We start from the raw sequence: 20,271 nt of genomic DNA on the forward strand, positions 1-20,271 counted from the left end.
TCCCCTGGGCTGGAATAGTCTATGTTCTTTCGCTCTAATGTATTCAAAGCAATAATAGTGCAGTGTTAGTGTAATTTATCATACTTCTATGCAAAATAAACATTAATGAAAAGCAGCTATAAAAGACCAAATTCTTGTTTGTCTTACAGAAGACATTCACCATGCTTACATCTTTTTGTAAGCCAATTTGTACTTCAAACATTGTTATATTTTGTAGACAGCAATAAATTAATTCATATGTGTTCAGAGCCTGCTTTGTCATACCACTGCTCAGAACACACTTCCCATGTTTTCAAAGAAATTTTCATCTAAGTTGTGACTGTAATATCCTCTAAAGGTGAAGTGTATGTGTATATGTATGTATATATAATCTTCAGTATAGGTACCATTACCATATTTATGCATCACTGTTCAAAAAGAAACTGATTAGTGCACTTGAGACAAAATTAAAAGTCATTTTCATCAAATGTTGGCATTGGTTTCTATTATCTGAAAAAGATGGCACTGGATTTATAAAGAATAATTCCCCCATGCCCAAATCTTGGTATGAGAAACTAGACATGAGAACTCACTTAATCATTGTACTACCCAACACCTGAGCCTCAGAGCCTCCCATTGAATGCATGGGGGAAACACACATCACGAGATTCAAGGGTGATCCTGTGCCCCTCTCCTAACATCCCGCCAGCAATCGGTGCTTCACTCCATTTCAATAAAAATAGAGTTTAATTTGGTCTCAAAAACTGGCTTTCTCCCAAGTATGGGGAAAAATAGCTTGGGTTGTGAGATCAACTGCTGCAATACATGCGGCTATTCAGAAATCAAGGGGGTTCACCATCACTCAATGGTAGGGTGCAAATCCGTACTGCAGTTAATTAATTTAGCCTTCATATCAACCGCTCTGAACTACAAAGAAAGCTGATCAAAAACCAAAGGACAAAACAAAACATTGAAAAGGCTAAGAGATTTAGCAAACAAACTGTTGGCCATTTGGCTACCCGTAAAGCACCCCTTGACTGAAATCAATTAAAAGGAACCAAACTCTGATCTGCTGAAGGGTGAGAGCTTAAATATCCCACCTACCCAATAATGGTCTAAATAGAGTCTCAAAGCTCTGGAAGCCTCATGAATATTCTGAGAACTTAAAATGTCCAAGGAAAGAGGTCTGGGAGGAGAGAGGTCTTTGCTTCTAAATAATAGGGGATCTCCTGTGGTTATGCGTAGCCTTCCAGGGTTCGCTTTTCAAGCTCTTCATTGAAATTGCTCAGGACTTGAACTGATCTCCTGTGAGGACTCAAAAGCCTTAAGCTAATTACACTTGGCTGAGATATGCTTGATGAGATGGGAAAAACATAAAGCTTTTGAAAGGGTGAAAAATCTCTAACCATCTGCTGGTGGTGTTGCTAAAAGAACAATACGGAAGAAGAAAAAGGGAAGATAGCTGGAGTGGAAAGGGACAGGATTTCTTTAATTACTGGGTCAATGAGACCATTACTGCTCGGACTGCTGGGAAAGCAGGCCAGACAAGCTTAGAGAGCTAAGCAACAACAGCAGTGCTTCGTGAATAGGCAAAGTCAAAGATGCACAGCAAAAAAGAGGACACATTTTGAGGGATAAAAAGAGAATTAGGTCAGCTTGATTTAGAAAAGCATTTTTAATTAGAAATCACAGGTAGTTTAAGGGAAGGAGAAAGAAATGCTTCTCATTTGGAATTAGGTTTCAGAACAACCTTTGGACTTCTTTTCTAGTCACTGTTGGAAAGGTGGTCGCAGATGGAGCCCTGACGAAGCGCGTTCTCTGATGTCAGTGAGACGCTGCTTCTGTTGACTTGGCAGTGCAGGTGAACAGTCTGTGTTTGGCCTTCAAATCAGGGCCCCAGGTGTTGATTCAATATGGCAAACGGCTTATGTGTGTTGTTCTGAAGGGCCTGTTCGGCTTTTGCTTTTTTTCTTCTCTTTTAAAAAAATAACTAATCCCCTCATATTCAGCTGAGAAAATGTTAGATTTTGGAAGACAAACTGATGTACATCAGACAGGGGACTGCTAAATCAAAGTTTACTTTTTCACTTCGTGTAGGATAACTTCTGCAAGTTGAGCAACAGTTATGCCCCCAAGCCTCTTTTTGTTCTTTTTTCAGTCTTTGCAGAGGGAAAGCCATCTTCTTTCATATTGCTTCTTCTTGCTTCTGTGTCTGAAGATGAGTAAAACTGCTAAAATGATGGCGATTTTTTTCCCCTTCATTTTCCCCTCTTGTTTTCTGTTCATCAGAACCAGGAAAGAACAACCTTTTGGTAGTGAACACATTTTTTGGACACTCAACTCAAATGTATAGTCAGGATGCCAGATGCGCTTGAAGTAACCCTGGGGCTGCTTTCCAGTGAATAAACAGTCCTAAGTTCTGCATTTTCCTAATGCAGACATGCAATATCCATGTTCCCTCTTCCATGGCACCTGCCGCTGTGGGAGGGACAAAAAGAGTGCACATATGGGAAGAGAGGCTTATAAGTGGCTGATCTCAGACATACTGTGGGGAACAGGCACCTGTCCCCACTCCTGCCGCCACACACAGAGCTTGTGTCTCTGCTCACGAGGTGTTCTTGGTCACAGTAGAAAACAAATGAAGACACAGGACTTGCTATTGTTTATCCGATGCCCATTTCATCATCTCCAGTCCCACTGTGAGTTTGAGTCAGGAAGCGGTCCCCATCCTTACCACAGGTACCCTCATGCCCAGCGTCCCTGCTGCAGATCCTGGGAATCCACAGTGATGCTACAAGAGCATGTCCTCCCACAGTGCCTGATGTGAGTCAGCTGGTTTGGATAATGAATGAGGGCTTTGCTAGTGGTTCTTAAAGTGTGGTCCCTTGGACCGACAGCATCAGCATCACCTAGAAACTTGATAAAGTTGGGGAGCCAAATAGGAAAGTTTGCTGGACATGAATTCATATCTCCTCCATTTCCAAAAAGTATTGGTTTGATACTTACTTCAACTATTATTAGTTCCAGATCAGAAAGTAGAAAAGTAGCAACCAACTTCTTTTTGTTCCATTTTTTTTTACTCTCTTGCCTTTCTTTCTCTTTTATTTTCTTATTTCTACTTCCCTTCTCCCTTCCTTATGCTCCCTTCTCTAATGCTTTTTTTTAAGACTCATATTACCTTTATTATTATTATTACTTTTATTTATCATTATACAATGTAATTGATTTTCATGGCCCTTTACCAATTTTAATTCTTCTCATCTCTAAGAGATGCATAAGTGTTTTACTGTTACTCACTGTGGCCACAGTAATTGAATTCACTTGAACTAAATTGCTCTTGTGCAATCAACAGAGACTGACACTAAACTGGACTAGGTCATAATAATAAAAACGTTGCCTAATTTAGCATAGATTACAGAAGGGATAACTTCATGATAATTCCCAAGCAGAACATGGAAAGATATTGGTTCTCTCTTTTTTCTGGGGATCTATTAAGACAAGCCCAGATTTTTCAGCATGGTTTAGGAGAAACCATGTTGTGAAGTAGTGTATTCGTTTCTTTTTGCTGCTGTAAATTACCACAGATTTAGTGGCTTAACATAATAACACAAACTTATTATTTCATAGTTCCGGAGGTCGGAAATCTGAAATGAGTCCTATTGGCTAAAAATAAGGTGTCAGCTGAGCCATCTTCCTTTGCAAGGTTCTAGGGAAGAATCTATTTTCTTACCTATTCCAGTTTCCAGAGGCCACCTGAATTCCTTGTCTCATAGCCCCTTTCCTCCACCTTCAAAGCACAGCATCTTCAAATCCTAATCTCTCTCTCTCACTTCTTTCCTCTGCTTCCATCAGCACATCTCCTTTCCTGTCTGATTCTCCTGCCTCTTTCTTTCCTTTATACATACATTGGTCCCACTTGGACACTCCAGGAAGATCTCTTCTTCTCAATGTCCCTAGTTTTATAACATCTGAAAAATCCCTTTGCCATACAATGTAACATATTCATGGGTTCCAGGGACTAGGAAGCGGATGCCTGTAGGGGGTCATTATTCTGTCTACCTGAGATAATTAGAAGACAACAGTAACTCTTAATGGATGTTCCCTTCCACCCACATTTTATTTGGTGAGGAGACAAATTTTTATTTTTTATCATTGGTCATAAAATATTAAGACATCTTCTGGATATCTTCCTGTGTTGTCAGAGGTGATTTTAATGTGTACTTATCGATTATCTCTTGAAGAGATAAGAGTGTGGAGATATGAAATATACACGTACACACATATATATATTTACACATATATACACACAGAGATATATACACATTATATAATATATCTATATTTATCTCATCCAGTATTTATCCTACCTGATTACTAGATTTTACTCATGTTTTATTTTCTGATTGCATAAGTTTTTTTGTAATATTTTGTTAACGGGAAAACAGGAGTAATGTCACACAATGTGAAATATTGACTGTATGAAGGATCTTCAGGAAGTTCATGGAAAGATTAATATTATCTTTTAATTCGATTTTCCCACAAACTTTTTGAAGTACCCTTGTATTAATTTTGAAAACTTAATATTCAAATTATATGCCCATATCTTAATAAATCATGAATGATCCATCTCTTAATCCCGAATACTATTACTTTATAAACTATGCTTTTAAGTGTATGGAACACGAAGAACAAGTAAAGTAAACTATATTGAAGATTTGAGGAAAAACTTAGATATGGGTTAAGAGGGTGGGAAATCCTATTATGATCATTGAAAGGTGGGGCCTTGAAGAGGTGGTTAAATTGATGGTTTAACGATGGCTGTGGGTATAATTCTGAGGGCTTTAAAAGGGGAAGGCATGAGGAGTTACCTCTCTCTGCTCCACCGTTTTATGCCATATGAGACCCCTGCATTGCTGTAAAGTCACCACCAAATAAGACCTTCACCAGATGTGTTCACTGGACTTTAGATTTCCCAGCCTCCAAAACTGTAAGGAATAAATTTTGTTTTCTTACAAAGTACCCAGTTTCAGATATTTATATTATAAGCAACAGAAACAGACTAATCTATAAGGGTCTTTCAGAAAGTTTATGGAAATATTAGTATTATCTTTTAATTGTATTTTTCCGCAAACTTTTTGAAGTATCCTTGTATTAATTTTAAAAGTACTCCTTTACCTTGAAATTATAGGCTCATATCTTAATATATTATGAACCATGCATCTTTTAATCCTGAATATTATTACTTTATAAACTATGCTTGCAAGTGTATGTAACATGAAGGATAAGTATAGTAAATTATGTTTAATATTTGAGGAAAAAATTAAATAGGATGAATGAAAAAGAACATTCTCCTGTGAAATGTCTGTTTAAAAAGAAATGTCCAGTTTTTTCTTTTTTCCTTTCTTTACTTTTCATCTGCTGTTTTTAAAAATTACTTTCAATTAAAAACAAAGGCTAGTAAACTATGACAACATCTCTGAAAAATGAACTGATGTTCCTCTATGTCAAAAACATAAGCTCTGACAATGAGATGATATGTATTGGTTACAAACGTGGCTATTCATCTTGACAACAATTCCTTTGAATAGTCACAAAGAAATGAAGCAATCACATGCAATCAACCCAAACCCCTTGCCATTGTTAAAATGCTTGCTTCCTTTTTTTTCAATCATTGTAGCAGATGTCATAAAATAAATGTAGTGAAACATTCAAGCAGTAAGTTCCCTAATTGTTTCCATCTTGATTATAAAAACACATTGAAAGGTAAATCCTCACAGTGAAATAATGAAAAAAATAATTAACATTCAAAGTACTCCTTGTACCACCTGCTTTTTACATACTGTGCTGAGATGAAGGCACCTGATGTATAAAGAGTAATGAAAAGAAAATTGAGTTTCCTTCTGAAGCAGAGAGAAAAGTAGCACTTACATTTCAACTCCAAATCAGAATGGATAATTCTTTTGTACCATCAGTAGGGTCTGGAAGTTCCTACAACTGATTAGTGAAGTGAAGTGGCTAAGTCTAAATCCAAATACAGTAAATATTTCATCCAAAACATATGACATAATACTTTGTGGCTACTGATTCACTAAAATAATTTTTTTAAACCCTCTTATTTAAATAAATGTTGAGCTTCTACTTCAACCAATATCTGAATTTAAGGTTATCCTTTTCAAACTGTATGTGTGTATAAGTTAAATTTGGGGTTGACAATGTTTTGGTCTTTACAGTAAAATGTATAAATGAACACACTTACAGATCCATACTATTACAATCACTGACTTCCTAACCCACTTACATTATAGATTAGACTACATTTGTTAGCTCTGCCACCTAAACAGCCTTTTGGTAAAGATGGCTATGATGAGGGTCCTTAGTTCATAGTCATAATGCAAACCTCACTTGCAGTATACCGAGAGAAAGCAAAGATCAGTTTACTGGGAAGTAGGTGGAACCCTCTTTTATGTACAGTGGCAAAGAAATGTGTTTAAAGGAAACTTAAAATTTTATTTTAAGAGAAAAAGAGCCAGGCAAAATGAGACTGATCAGATAACAAAGCTACGTCAAAGTACAGTAGTAGGCTTCTGAGTAGAGGGTTGTAGGGATTACTTGATCCCGTTTCCACCCGAAATGCTGGGGGCCCAAGGCATGCTGCTTTGGGACCCCTCTGGTGGAGGCAGCTATGAGAGGGAGCCATTTTCTCCTGATCTATGAGCATGGTGAGTGATGCAGAAAGAGCAAAGACTGTGTCTACAGAAGTGCACAGCATTGTGGGAATAATCCCATGTTTCCAGATAGATATCCCAAGTGTATTTATACCCGTCTGTGTGTGTTGATAAAGACTTCATAATTTGGGAGTTCTTGTATGAAAATGAGGGAGTTCAGATTCAGGGTAATTTGGGTTACATCCATATAGATGCTATAGACTAGGGCTCAGCAGAATTTTCTTATAAAGGGCCAGGTAGTAAATGTTTTAGCCTTTGTGAGGTCTAATAAAACTTTATTTATGAACCCGAAATTTGAATTTTATATAATTTCATATGAATCCTATACCAAAGGCCAGTGGAGTGCAATAAAACTAATATTTTATAATCCTTGACTAGAGTCTGTAATTTGACATGAAAAACGGGAATTAATGATGAATCAAACCATCTGTCTGCATTCAAGCTGCCAGCAAGTCTCCAGTGTCACATTCCTTGGCACAGCAGGAAGGACCTGCATGTTCCGATCCTAGTCCTGGGCTTTCCCACAATCCCTTCTGCTTTGATAACTCCACTCTGGCTTTCACTGGCAGCTCAGGCTGACAAAAGAGAGCAGAGGTGGCTATACTTAGGCAAAATAGATAAGTCAAAAATGGTCACAAGAGACAAAAAGGTCATCATACAATGATAAAAAAATTATTTCATCAAAAAGATATCACAGTTGTAAATATTTATGCATCAAACATTACAGAATTTAAGTATGCAAAGCAAATACTAATAGAACTGAAAGGAGGAATAAACATCAATACAATAATAGTGGAGGACTTTAATACCCAATTCTCAACAATAAATAGATCATCCAGAAAGAAAATCCATAAGGAAACAGTGGATTTGAACAACACTATGGACTAAATGGATCTAACAGACATATATAGAACATTCTGTCCAATAGCAGTAGAATACATATCCTTCTTGAGTGCACATGGAACATTCTCCAGGCTAGATCATATGTTAGGACACGAAAACAAATTTTAACAAGTTAAAGAAGATAAAAATCATACCAAGTATCTTTATCTAATCACAGTAACATGAAACTAAAAATCTATAACAGGAGGAATTTTCAAAAATTCACAAATATGTGGAAATTAAACAACAAGCTCCTGAACAATCAATAGGTCAAAGAAGAAAACAAAAAGAAGAAGGAATCACTTCCAAACTAATTTTATCAGTCCAGCATTACCCCGATACTGAAGCCAGATAAGGACACTGCAAGAAGTAAAAATTATAGGCCAATATCCCTGATGAAAATAGATGGGGAAATTCTTAACAAAATACTAGAAAACTGAATTCAACAGCACATTAAAAGGAGAGTATACCATGACCAAGTGGGATTTATCCTTATAATGCAAGGATGGTTTAACATACAGAAATCAAAGAAGGATAAAAATCATATGATCATCTCAATACATGCAGAAAAAGCATTTAACAAAACCCAACATTTTTTCATGATTTTTAAAGAAGAAAAAAAAAAAAACCACCTGTTGACAAATTAGGTATAGAGGAAGGCACCTCAATATAATAAAGGCCATATGTGACAAACACAGCTAATATCATACTTAATGGTGAAAACTTTTTTTTTTCCCAACATAGCCAGCAGGAGAGGACTGGTGGTAGTCTCCTCCATAAAAAGAGACTGAAACAACAGGCAAACAAATATATTTTGGCTAGAACGACTGAGGAAATATGCTGCAGAGCACCAGAAGACTGATCAGATCCTTGTGAAGTACAGAAGCTGGGAACAACACAACAGAGAGCAGAGCAGGGCACCCAGCCTCTGCCCCACTGCAGGGACTGGCTTAGAATCAGGTGGAGAGAAGGTAAGTTGGAAAAGACCACAGTTGTTTCCACTGCCACCACAAACACCAGTGATCCCCACTACAAGAGAGTCTCCCAGTTGCTTTGGGACCCAGGCCCATTTGGATAGTATTTGGGAGTTAGTGTAGCTGCACAGTCTCACGGTGGAAGCCCAGGGAGAGGAAACCCTTTCCTGCCCTGAGTGGTTGAGACACATAGTGCATCTTGGAGCCAAATCCACAGCTGGAGGATGCCCCACCTCAGTCCCAGTGAGACTGACTGCCTTTGTCTGGAGCCCATGTCTGCATTCTACCATATTTACATGAGTGCTAGCAGGACCATGGTCCTAGTAGCCTAGAGCCTAAGACAGAGAGAAAGACGAAGACCCCAGCATCTGAACCCATGCAGCACCCCTTCATCCTACCCTCAGGCAAGCAGACAGACCAGCTGAGCAGAAAAGCTGCCAAGGTACAGTTCCCCACATTTGCAGGCTGCCCTGCATGGCCTGCTGGTCTGCTGAACCCATGGGTACCTGCCCTGGTCCATAGCCCGCCTGGTGGTAGCCTTGTCTCCTTGTATGATCCTCCATGTGTTTACATGCGCACCAGGAGGACCACAACCATGCAGACCCACTGAACACACAGTTGTCCACACCAGCCAACAGCCAGCACATCAGTAGCCCTGTCTCCCCCCATGACCCTCCACATGTTTGTATAGGTGCCAGCAAGACCACAACCTAGGCTGCCTGGAGCCTAGGCCAGACAAAGAAACCAAGACCCCAGCATCTGAGCCCACATTCCATCTCCCCATCCCCCATGGTGAGCAGGCAGACAAGCTGGGTGGGAAAGCCACCAGTAAATAGTTTTTTTCCACATGCACCAGCCCTACACAACTCACAGACCTGCTCAGTCCACAAGGGCCCATGCCAACAGACAGTCCAGCAGTGGCTCCTCCTCCCTCCACATCCCTCCACAGAGCCATCAGTGCTTGCCACTTTCTTTCAGGTTTGCTACAGGCTCAACAGCTGATCTGGTGGCCCTTTACACTGTTTCACCAGTGTATGTCTGCTCCCAGATAGACAGAGGACTTGGAAGGGGCTTTGATGCTCCAAGGCAGGTCTATACAGAACTACTGGGTTTGGCTGCACCCTTGAAGGCTTGCATCAGGCTCAACAGCTGATCAGGTGGCCCCTTTAGAGGTGTCAGGCCCTACAACACCTGTGTACACCTACTCCTGGACCAATAGCTGATCATATAGCAGCTTTTTCTCCCTAAAGCATGCCTCTAGAGAGCTGCTGGGTCCTGTGGCATCTATGCATGCTTGCTCCAGGATCAACAGCTGATCCAATAGCCCTCTACAGAGCTTTCAGGGCCTGCTACACCAGTGTACACTTGCTCACTGACTGACAGTGGATCACCCACCCCCAAAAGAAACCCACCCCAACAAGAAACTGCTGGCAGCCCCACCACCTAGGCCACAAAGGCACCCACAGACAACTCCAAGATTGAATAAAGTTGAAGAAATCACATGAAGTCTGCACTACTGCACTCACCTGGATCCAAACTTTAAACACCCAAACCAAATGTCAATATAGAACACTTCTACAGGAAACAGTCTCTCCTTTCAGAAACCACTCCTACAATTAAAAGAAGCAAATACACTACCAGATGCACAGACATCAATGGAGAGGTATAAGAAACATGAAAAAACAGAGAAACATGACTCCCCCAAAAGAAGACTATGAATCTTCAATACCAGACCCCACACAACAGGAAATCAATGAATTGCGTGAAGAGGAATCCCAAATGGCAATACTAGGAGAACTCAGCATGATGGAGGAAAAAATAGAAATCACAATGAAGTTGAAAAAACATCCAGCACATGTATGAGAAATTCAACAAAGCAACAGAAACAATAAAACAAAACAAAATGCACACACACACACAAAATAAGCAGAAATTCTGAAACTGAAGAATTTATTCAACAAAATAAAAAATGCAGCTGAGAGCATAAGTGGCAGGTAGAAGAAGCAGAAGAAAGAATTTTTGAATAGAAGACAGGCTTTTTGAATTAACACAGTTGGACCAAGAAAAAGAGAAAGGAATTTTTTAAAAATGAAGAAAATCTATGAGATATTTCTGATAACTTTAAGCAAACAAACATCTGTTCGTTAGACTAATAGCAAAGGGACGGAAAAAGATGTTCCACACAAATGGAAACCAAAATCAAGCAGGAGTTGCCATACTTACACAAATAAAATAGACTTCAAACCAAGAACTACAGAGACAAAGAAGGACACTATATGATTATAAAGGGATCAATGCAGCAAGAAGATATCACAATCATATATATATATATGAACCCAACATTGGAGCACCCATATATATATAAAGCAATTGTTATTGGATCTAAGGGGAGAGATAAACCCAACATGGTAGTGTTTGGGAACTTCAACACACTGCTCTCAGCATTGAGCAGATCATCTAGATAAAGAATTAGCAGAGAAATATTGGATATAGACAGTACTTCAGACCGAATAAACCTGACAGATACAGAACATTTCATCGAACAACTGAAGAATAGAATTATTCTCATCAACACATGGATTATAATCTAGGATAGACCACATATTAGGCCACAAATTAAGTCACAACAAATTTTAAAAGACTGAAATCATATCAAGTATATTTTCAGACCATAATGGAATAAAATTAGAAATTAACAACAATCAAAACTTTGGAAACTATACAAATTCATGGAAATTAAACAATATGCTCCTGAATGACCAATGAGTCAAAGAAGAAATAGAGTAGAAAATCAAAAAATTCCTCAAAACAAGTGAAAATACAAGCACAATTTACCAAAACCTATAGGATACGGCAAAAGCAGTACTAAGAGGGAATTTTATTGCAATAAGTGCTTTCATCAAAAGATTAGAAAGACTTCTAATCTTTTACACCTCAAAGAACTAGAAAAACAAGAACAATCCAATCCTAAAGAAAAAAATAATTAAGATCACAGCAGAACAAAATGAAATAGAGACCAAAAGAATGATACAAAAAAATCAACAAAACAAAAAGCTGTTTTTTTGAGAACATAAACCAAATAACAAGCCACGGCCAGATTAACTAAAAAAGGAGAAGACCCAAATGACAAAAATCAGAAATGTAAAAGGAGACATTACAACTGATACTGCAAAAATAGAAAGAATCATTAAGACTATTATGAACAACTATACACCAAAAATTTTGAAAATCTAGAGGAAGTTGATACATTTTTGAACACATACAAACCACCAAGACTGAACCAAGAAGAAATAAAAAGCCTGAACAGAACAATAATGAGCAATGAGATTGAAGCAGTAATCAGTGGTCTCCCAACAAAGAAAAGCCCAAGGCCAAATGGCTTCACTGCTGAATTCTACCAAACTTTTAAATAATTAATACCAATCCTTTCCAAACTATTTCAAAAAATTGAAACAGCAGTCATTCTCCCAAACTCATTCTGTGAGGCCAGCATCACTCTGATACCAAAATCAGACAAAGAAACAACAAAAAAAGAAAGCTACAGACCAATATCCTTGATGAACATAGAGCCAAAAAATCCTCAACAAAATATTAGCAAACAGAATACAACAGCACATCAAAAAGATTATACACCATGATCAAGTGGTATTCATCCCAGGGATGCAAGGATAGTTCAACATAAGCAAATCAATAAATGTGATACATCACACTGATAAAAATCAAAGGAAAAAAACATGATTATCTCAATAGACACAGAAAAATTATTTGACAAAGTGCAACATCCCTTCATGATAGACTCTCAACAAATTAGGTAAAGAAGGAAAGTATCTCAACACAATAAAAGCCATATAAGACAAACCCACTGCCAACATCACCCTCAGTGATGAGGAAGACATAAGGATGCCCACTCTCACCATTCTTATTCAACACAGTATTGGAAGTACTAGACAGATCAATCAGGCAAGAGAAAGAAATAAACGGCATCCAAATTAGAAAAGACAAAGTCAAGTTGTCCCTGTTTGCAGATGACGTGATCATATATATGGAAAAACCTAAAGACTCTACCAAAAAATTCATAGAGCTTATAAACAAATTCAGTGAAGTCACAGGACATGAAATCAAAACACAAAAATCAGTAGCATTTTATACACCATCAACAAACTAGCAGAAAAAGAAATCAAGAAAGCAAGCCCATTTATGATAGCTACCAAAAGATAAAATACCTAGGAATAAATTTAACCAAGGAGGCGAAGGATCTCTACACTGAGAACTACAAAACACTGCTGAAAGAAATTAAAGAGGACAATAAAAGATGGAAAAACATTCCATGTTCATAGATTGGAAGAATTAACATTATGAAAATATCCATACTACCCAAAACGAACTACAAAATTGATGTAATCCCCATCAAAATACCAATTACATTTTTCTTAGAAATAGAAAAAACAATCCTAACATTTATATAGAGCAACAAAAGACCCTGGAAAGCCAAAGCAATCCTAAGCAATCATCATCATCATCATCATCATCATCATCATCATCATCATCATCTGGAGGCATTATACTACCTGACTTCAAACTATACTACAAAGCAATAGTAACCAAAACAGCATGGTACTGACATAAGAACAGACAAATGGACCAGCGGAACAGAATAGAGAACCCAGAAATCAACCCACATACCTACAACCAACTGATCTTTAATAAAGGCACCAAGAACATACACTGGGGAAAGGACAGACTCTTCAGCAAATGGTGCTGGGAAAATTGGATATCCATGTGTAGGAGAAAGAAACTAGATCCATACCATCTTACCATATACCTAAATCAATTTAAAATGGATTAAAGACTTAAATATAAGACTTGAAACTATAAAATTCTTAGAAGGAAACATAAGGGAAACACTTCAATAAGTAGGATGGGACAAAGACTTTATGAATAATGTCTCAAAGTCATAGGCAACAAAAGAAAAAATAAACAAATGGGATTATATTAAACTACGAAAACTTTTGTACAGCAAATGAAACAATCAAAAGAGTGAAAAGACAACCTACAGAATAGTAGAAAATATTTGCAAACTATACATCTAACAAGGGATTAATATCCAGAATATACCAGGAACTCAAACAACTTACCAATAAAATAACAAATAATCCAATTTAAAAATGGGCAAAGGAGCTGAATAGACATTTCTCAAAAGAAGAAATACTAATGGCCAACAAGTATATGAAAAAATGTTCAACATCACTAATCGTCAGGGAAATGCAAATCAAAACCACTTTGAGATATCATCTCACTCCCATTAGACTGACTATTATCAAAAAGACAGAGAATAACAAATGCTGGTGAGGATTTGGAGAAAGGGGAACTCTCCTACACTGTTGGTGGGACTGTAAATTAGTGCAGCCATTATGGAAAACAATATGGAGGTTTCTCAGACAACTTCAGATAGAACCATCATATGATCCAGAAATCCCACTACTGGGTGTATACCCAAAGGAATGGAAATTATCATGGTGAAGGGATACCTGCACTCCTATATTTATCATGGCTCCATTTACAATGGCCAAGGTATGGAATCAACCTAAATGTCCATCGATGGATGACTGGATAGGAAAATATGGTGTGTGTGTAGATTATTTGTTGGAAACATTTACACAATTTTAAATATGTTAAATATTGTAAATACATGTAGATATTTACATATATTTATACACACACACAGAAACACACAATGGAATGCTACTCAGCCATAAAAAAGAATGAAATTCTGTCATTTGCAGCTACATGGATGAGCCTGGAGAAAGTTATGTTTTGTGAATCAAGCCATACACAGAAAGAGAAATACCATATGTCTTCACTCATAAGTGGAAGATAAAAAAACGAAAGAAAGAAAAAAAAGAGTCACAATGATGCATTGAACTTTCAGAAGGAGGGAACTGAAACAAGATTACTAGAGGCAGGAAGTGGAGGGGCCAGTGAGAAATTGGTTAATGGACACAAGGAATGATTATGATTTGTAATGATGAACATGCTAATTACCCTGATTTAATCCTCACACTCCATACACAGGTATTGATATTCAACTCTGTACCCCCAAATATGTTTAATCAATTACTTTTCAGTAATAAAAATGGTGAAAACCTAAAAGCTTTTCCCCTAAGATAAGGAACAAAACAAGGATTCTCTCTCTTACCACTTCTATTGAACATAGTACTGGAAGTCCTAGCTAGAGCAATTAGGCAAGAAAAATATAAATAAATAAAAGGCATCCAAATCAGAAAAGAAAAATTAAAATTGTCTCTGTTTGCAGATGACATGGTCTTGTTTATCGAAAACCCTAAAGACTTCAACAAAAAACTGTTATAACTAATAAACAAATCCACTAGAGCTGCAGGATACAAAATCAACATACAAAAATCAGGTGCATTTCTATACATTAGCAACAAAGTATCTGAAAAAGAAATAAAGAAGACTATCCATTTATAATAGCATCAAAATAATAAAATACTTAGGAATAAACTTAACTTTTAGTATAAGTTTAAGTATAACTTTTAGTATACAGATCTTCATACTAAAGATCTGTATACTAAAAACTATAAGACATTGATGAAGAAATTGAAGATGACACAAATAAATGTAAAGATATCTTATGTTCGTGGATCAAAAGAATTAGACTTGATCTATATTTTCAATGTAATCCTTATCAAAATTCCAATGGCATTTTTCACATAAATAGAGAAAACAATTCTAAAATTAATATGAAACCACAAAATACCCCAAATAGCCAAAGTAATCTTGTGAAAAAAACTGGTGGTACTATACTTCCTGATTTCAAACTATATTACAAAGCTATAGTAATCAAAAAGTATGGTACTGGCACAAAAAAGGACACATAGACCAATGGAACAGAATTGAGAGCTCAGAAATAAACCCGTGCATGTACATTCAACTTATATTTGATGAAGGTGCCAAGAATACACAATGGGGAAAGAATAGTGTTTTCAATAAGTGGTGCTGGGAAAACTGAATATTCATGTGCAAAAGAATGAAATTGGACTCCTATATTATATCACTCATAGAAATTAACTTGAAATAGATTAAAGACTTAAAATGTAAGACTTGAAACTATAAAACTCCCAGAAAAAAAACTTAAGAAAAAAGCTCCTTGAAGTTGGTTTTGGAAATAATTTGACAAGCAGCAAAAACAAAAATAAATAAATGAAATTATGTCAAGCTAAAAAGCTTCTGCACAGTAAAGAAAATAATCAAAAATTGAAAAGGCAACATATGGAATGGGAGAAAATATTTGTAAACCATATACCTGATAAAGGGTTAATATCCAAAATATATAAGGAACTCATACCACTTAATAGCAATAAACCTAAATGATTTACTTCAAAACTTTATAATCTGTATGTTCAATGTATTTAACCAATACAAGGAATTTCATTAAATGCTTTAAAATGTTCATTAAACCCTAACAGGCACCCGCATTTTTAATGTAACTTATATCCTAAAATGAAATTTTGCTTGACAAATTCCAGTTATACATATATAAATAGGAAAGAAGGCCAGTAACAGAAGAAAACCATTTGAGGGCCTGGCCAGTTAGCTCAGTTGGTTGGAGTTTGGTGTTATAACACCAAGGTCAAGGGTTCTGATCCCCAGACTGGTTAGCTGCCAAAAAATAAAATTAAAAAAAATAATAATAAAATAAATAAATAAAACATTTGAAAATGAAACTGCTTTAGAAAACTAAGTAATAATGCTGCTAATGTGAAAAACACATTATTACTAAAGTTGACTTCACTTGAAAAGATGAGAAACTAAGAATTTTTGAAAATAGAAAATTCCAGTAAGTTAGTTCATTACTCAAGATACAAGTTCAAATAGTATTTTCATGAATTAAAAATATGCCTATACTATGATTCTCTGTAGCAGAGAACACAAGCTGGATATGAAAGCACAGATGTTGCGGATTCTGTGTATGGCTGCATTGCTGACGCAGAGTCTGTTTTTCACGGAGAAGGAAAAGGGCTCTGCCAACTATGTAGAACCCCATCAATAATGGAAAACACCATTACTGTGGGTTGTGTAGTGGAGCTTTGCAGACAAGACAAATCCCTAATGGGTTTGATTGGTAGGAGCGAAGGAGAAAGCGGCTCACTTACTCTGTGTTCACTGAAAGATGAAACACTAGCCAGAGGAGCAGCAAGAAAAAATGTTTCCCATGTGGACCAAGAAAGATGGTGATGGAAATACAGCCCAGTTCCGAGCAGAGTTTGTGTGTAAACCTAATTTGAGCTAAAAGGCATTTCCCCCTCCCTTTAAAGTCTCTTAAAGGAATAATTAGCTGTCCAATTAGTCCAAATATAAAATATGGTTAACTTAGCTGATCTTTTTGCCTGGTCTAGGGCACCTCTGCATTTTTATCAATTGAATACAATAAATAAAACTGGGAGAAACCTAAGATTTCAGCTTTCAGTATTGCTGATCATTGGCTCTCATGTGTTTACCCTTGTTTCATCAAGAATGTGGTTCTTCAGAGTTGGCCTTAGTAGCAAATGTGTAAAATTGGATGGCCTCATAGCTGCATTATTGAGATTATGCCCCCCATTACTATCTTAAAAACTGGGATTCTAGCAGTAAAAGGATTGCTAGGAATCCCATAGCCAGAGCTAGAGGCTATGGCCCTCTGTACACTTTGTCTCATGGTCATGCTGGTCAGGTGCCAAAACATGAGCCTGAGGACCCAATAACTTACACTTGTCACTGGCTTGTACTCCACTCTTTACTTGCATGCCTGTCTATATTCATCTTTTCCAAGGAAAACCTTAGACCACGATATACCTTAAGTCTTCATCAACATTTTGTTCAACCTTATGTAAATAGATAAAGGATTACTATTCCATACTATACTTATTAATTGATATAGGAAAAATAATTGGGACCAAATGTATGCATTCTGTGTAACACTTGGAGAAAAAGTCCAATATATATTGATAATAAAGCAAGAAGAAATTTTGTGATATAATAAAATACAATGTTGTATATAGCTAAGATTTTATGTCAAATAGTTCTAAATTCAACTAGGAATAAAAATTTTAAGAAAAATGTTTCAAGGCTGGCCTTATGTCTTACGTTGAAATAGGAGATGCTTTTTAGAGGAGATCTCCTATAAATATTACTTTCCTCTTTGGTTATTAACCTAAATGATGTTATTCCATTGGATTTCATATGTGTTGCAGGTCCTGCTGGGAAAGCATAAAACTGGACTCATTTAGGAAGAGGGAATGTGGCTGTATGAGAAAAGCTGCCATATGTGAAGCCTCGCTTTATGCCTGTTGAAATTTTTGTTATTTCAGGTCTCCCAGGGAGATGTCCATTATGCTATTGTGTAATATTATCAGCATGAACTTCTGCTGAATATTTTTCCTTCTTTTCAAAATCCATATTTTGGTAGTGCTCACTTCAAAACTTAATGTTGCAACATCTGTGCTCATACACCTGGGAGCCGTAGAAGATGTGTCCTGAAGAGTATCTATATTTTCTAATCTTATAAAATGCTACAAAATGAGAGAAAAAGGTTATACATTTTTCCTGGTCTAAAAAAAGTTTTTTAAAGGGACCACTTTCTGCCTCCTTGTAAAGATTCTCGTAATAAAAGAGAACCAGTATTTCTAAAGCTATAAAGAATATCTCCACAAATGTCATAGAATATTTGTTTGTCTACTGATAATTCCTAATACATATGTGTAACTTTCCATTAAGAGACTAGTTTGTGAATCTAGAGCTATAGTCTCAAATGTTTTTAAACAAGACGCTAGTTTTATTTAATTAACAACATTTTAAAGTTTTAGAGCCCTAAGCTCTTCAAGTCTCATTCTTTTTCTTTCTTATTGAAACATAATTTATTATAAATATTTGTAGGGTACAGAGTTGAATATCAATACCTGTGTACAATGTGTGAAGATCAAATCAGGATAATCAGCATATTCATTATTATGAAATGTGATCATTTATTTGTGTTGAGGGCATTCGATCTCTTCTCTCTTCCAGTCATTTGATAACATGCAGTAAATTAATGTTAATTGTAGATGCTTCGCTCAACTAGACCTTATTTTTCTTAACTAGCTTAAACAAGACTCTTTAATAACTATATAAATTAAAAGAAAGCAAAAAAATTCTACTGCTTTGAATCTATTTACTAATTTTCTTCGATGTATCTACTGGTAGCTCAATGGTATCTTTTTCTGAAAAATAGAAATTATGGTTTTATCAGCATTTCTCAAGCAGAAGATTGAGATCTTGACAAAGAAAAAGGAATTTATGAGTGGAAGGAAATGCCTCCCACCCCACCTTCTGTTAATTGTTTTATCTTTATAGAATAAAATGCGCAGCAATGTAAAGAGTTTAGAGCCACACTGAAACTGCCTGCACGAGATGGTCACCAAGCAAATGTGCAGGACCAATTGTTGTCGAAAGAGAATGCAGAATATGTGAAGTTTTTATGGATTCACAGCATGGACTGAAAAGTTAAGGCAATGAAGGGGCTTGGGGAACTCCACAAGTGGGTTCTCTTGACTTTGTCACCAATTTATCCAATTATAAGTACTGAATACTGTGGAGTGCTTTTTATGTGCCAGGTATCTTTGTAATTGCTTTACATGTGTTACTCATTAGGTTTTCACAATTGTATGTGACAGGTACTTTGTCATCACCATCTTACAGATGAGGAACCCCAAGCAGATAGGTTAAATAACTTGCCCGAGGTAACCCACCTCCTCAGTGGTAGAGCAGAGTTTCTGAAGAGGATCAGGAACTTATATTGCCCTCTATTCTGCGTGTGCTTTTTTATATGTAACAGAATAGCTTTTAACTCTTACTTTGAAGCAAAGAATAAAATGATAGTGGTGAAGCATTTAAAATTACTTCCAACTTAAATAGGAGAAATACTTAAGGCAGGGCCAAGTTAAGCTACGTATCTCTGATAAAGGTGGGAAGGGAAAATGTGGTTAATTCAAGTCCACCAACATTGCTTTCTTACAGAGAAAAGTTGAATTTTAACAAATAAATTCAAACTCAAAGTTGCTACACGCATGTAGCAGAATTGGACCTTGCTTCTTTCTCACATGCCATTTCACCATTTGCAGAAGAGGATTGGCATACCTACAAGGAAGACAGGAAAAGAGTATTTAACTCTTCAGTAATCAGAGGAGTGTTCAATGCTAGGGAAGCCACTGGGAGAAGGTCACATTAATGTGTGCTGTATGGGAGCTTTTCCTTTATACTTGAAATTAAAAAGAGGAAAATGTGCTTAGTTGTTTGATGTACCCTTAACCCATTTGCATTTCTTGAGGTGCAATATACAAAGCAAACAATTTCTGCTCTAGAAAAATTAAGCAAAAGGGCATGGCATTGTGTATTTTTCATTTTAGGAGCACAATTGAAGGCAGCAACACCACGTCTCTGAATCTGAAATAAGCGTTGTATCAAATCTCTAATGCTACCGTCAGACATAAAATACTCCAAATATACCATTTACTTGACTTGCTGGGAAGATGGCAACGTGAGTCTGAACTAGGATTTGCAACAGAGAAAAGGTTATTAGAGGCATAGACCTGAAAGAATATTGTGGTATAAATGCAGTGGATATATTAAAAAGTGTGAAAAGCACTTATGTGGTTTAGCAATTAAACTATGTCAAT

The 20,271-nt window shown here is 36.6% G+C and overlaps 1 protein-coding gene across 1 annotated transcript in view; it reads right to left on the reverse strand.

Moving 5' to 3' along the window:
• Positions 1-20,271, reverse strand: part of MACROD2 (mono-ADP ribosylhydrolase 2) — a 1,973,048-nt gene that overhangs the window by 40,406 nt on the left and 1,912,371 nt on the right. The window lies entirely within an intron of this gene.

Source organism: Cynocephalus volans, chromosome 1 (assembly GCF_027409185.1).
Source record: "Cynocephalus volans isolate mCynVol1 chromosome 1, mCynVol1.pri, whole genome shotgun sequence".
Taxonomy (NCBI): Eukaryota; Metazoa; Chordata; class Mammalia; order Dermoptera; family Cynocephalidae; genus Cynocephalus; species Cynocephalus volans.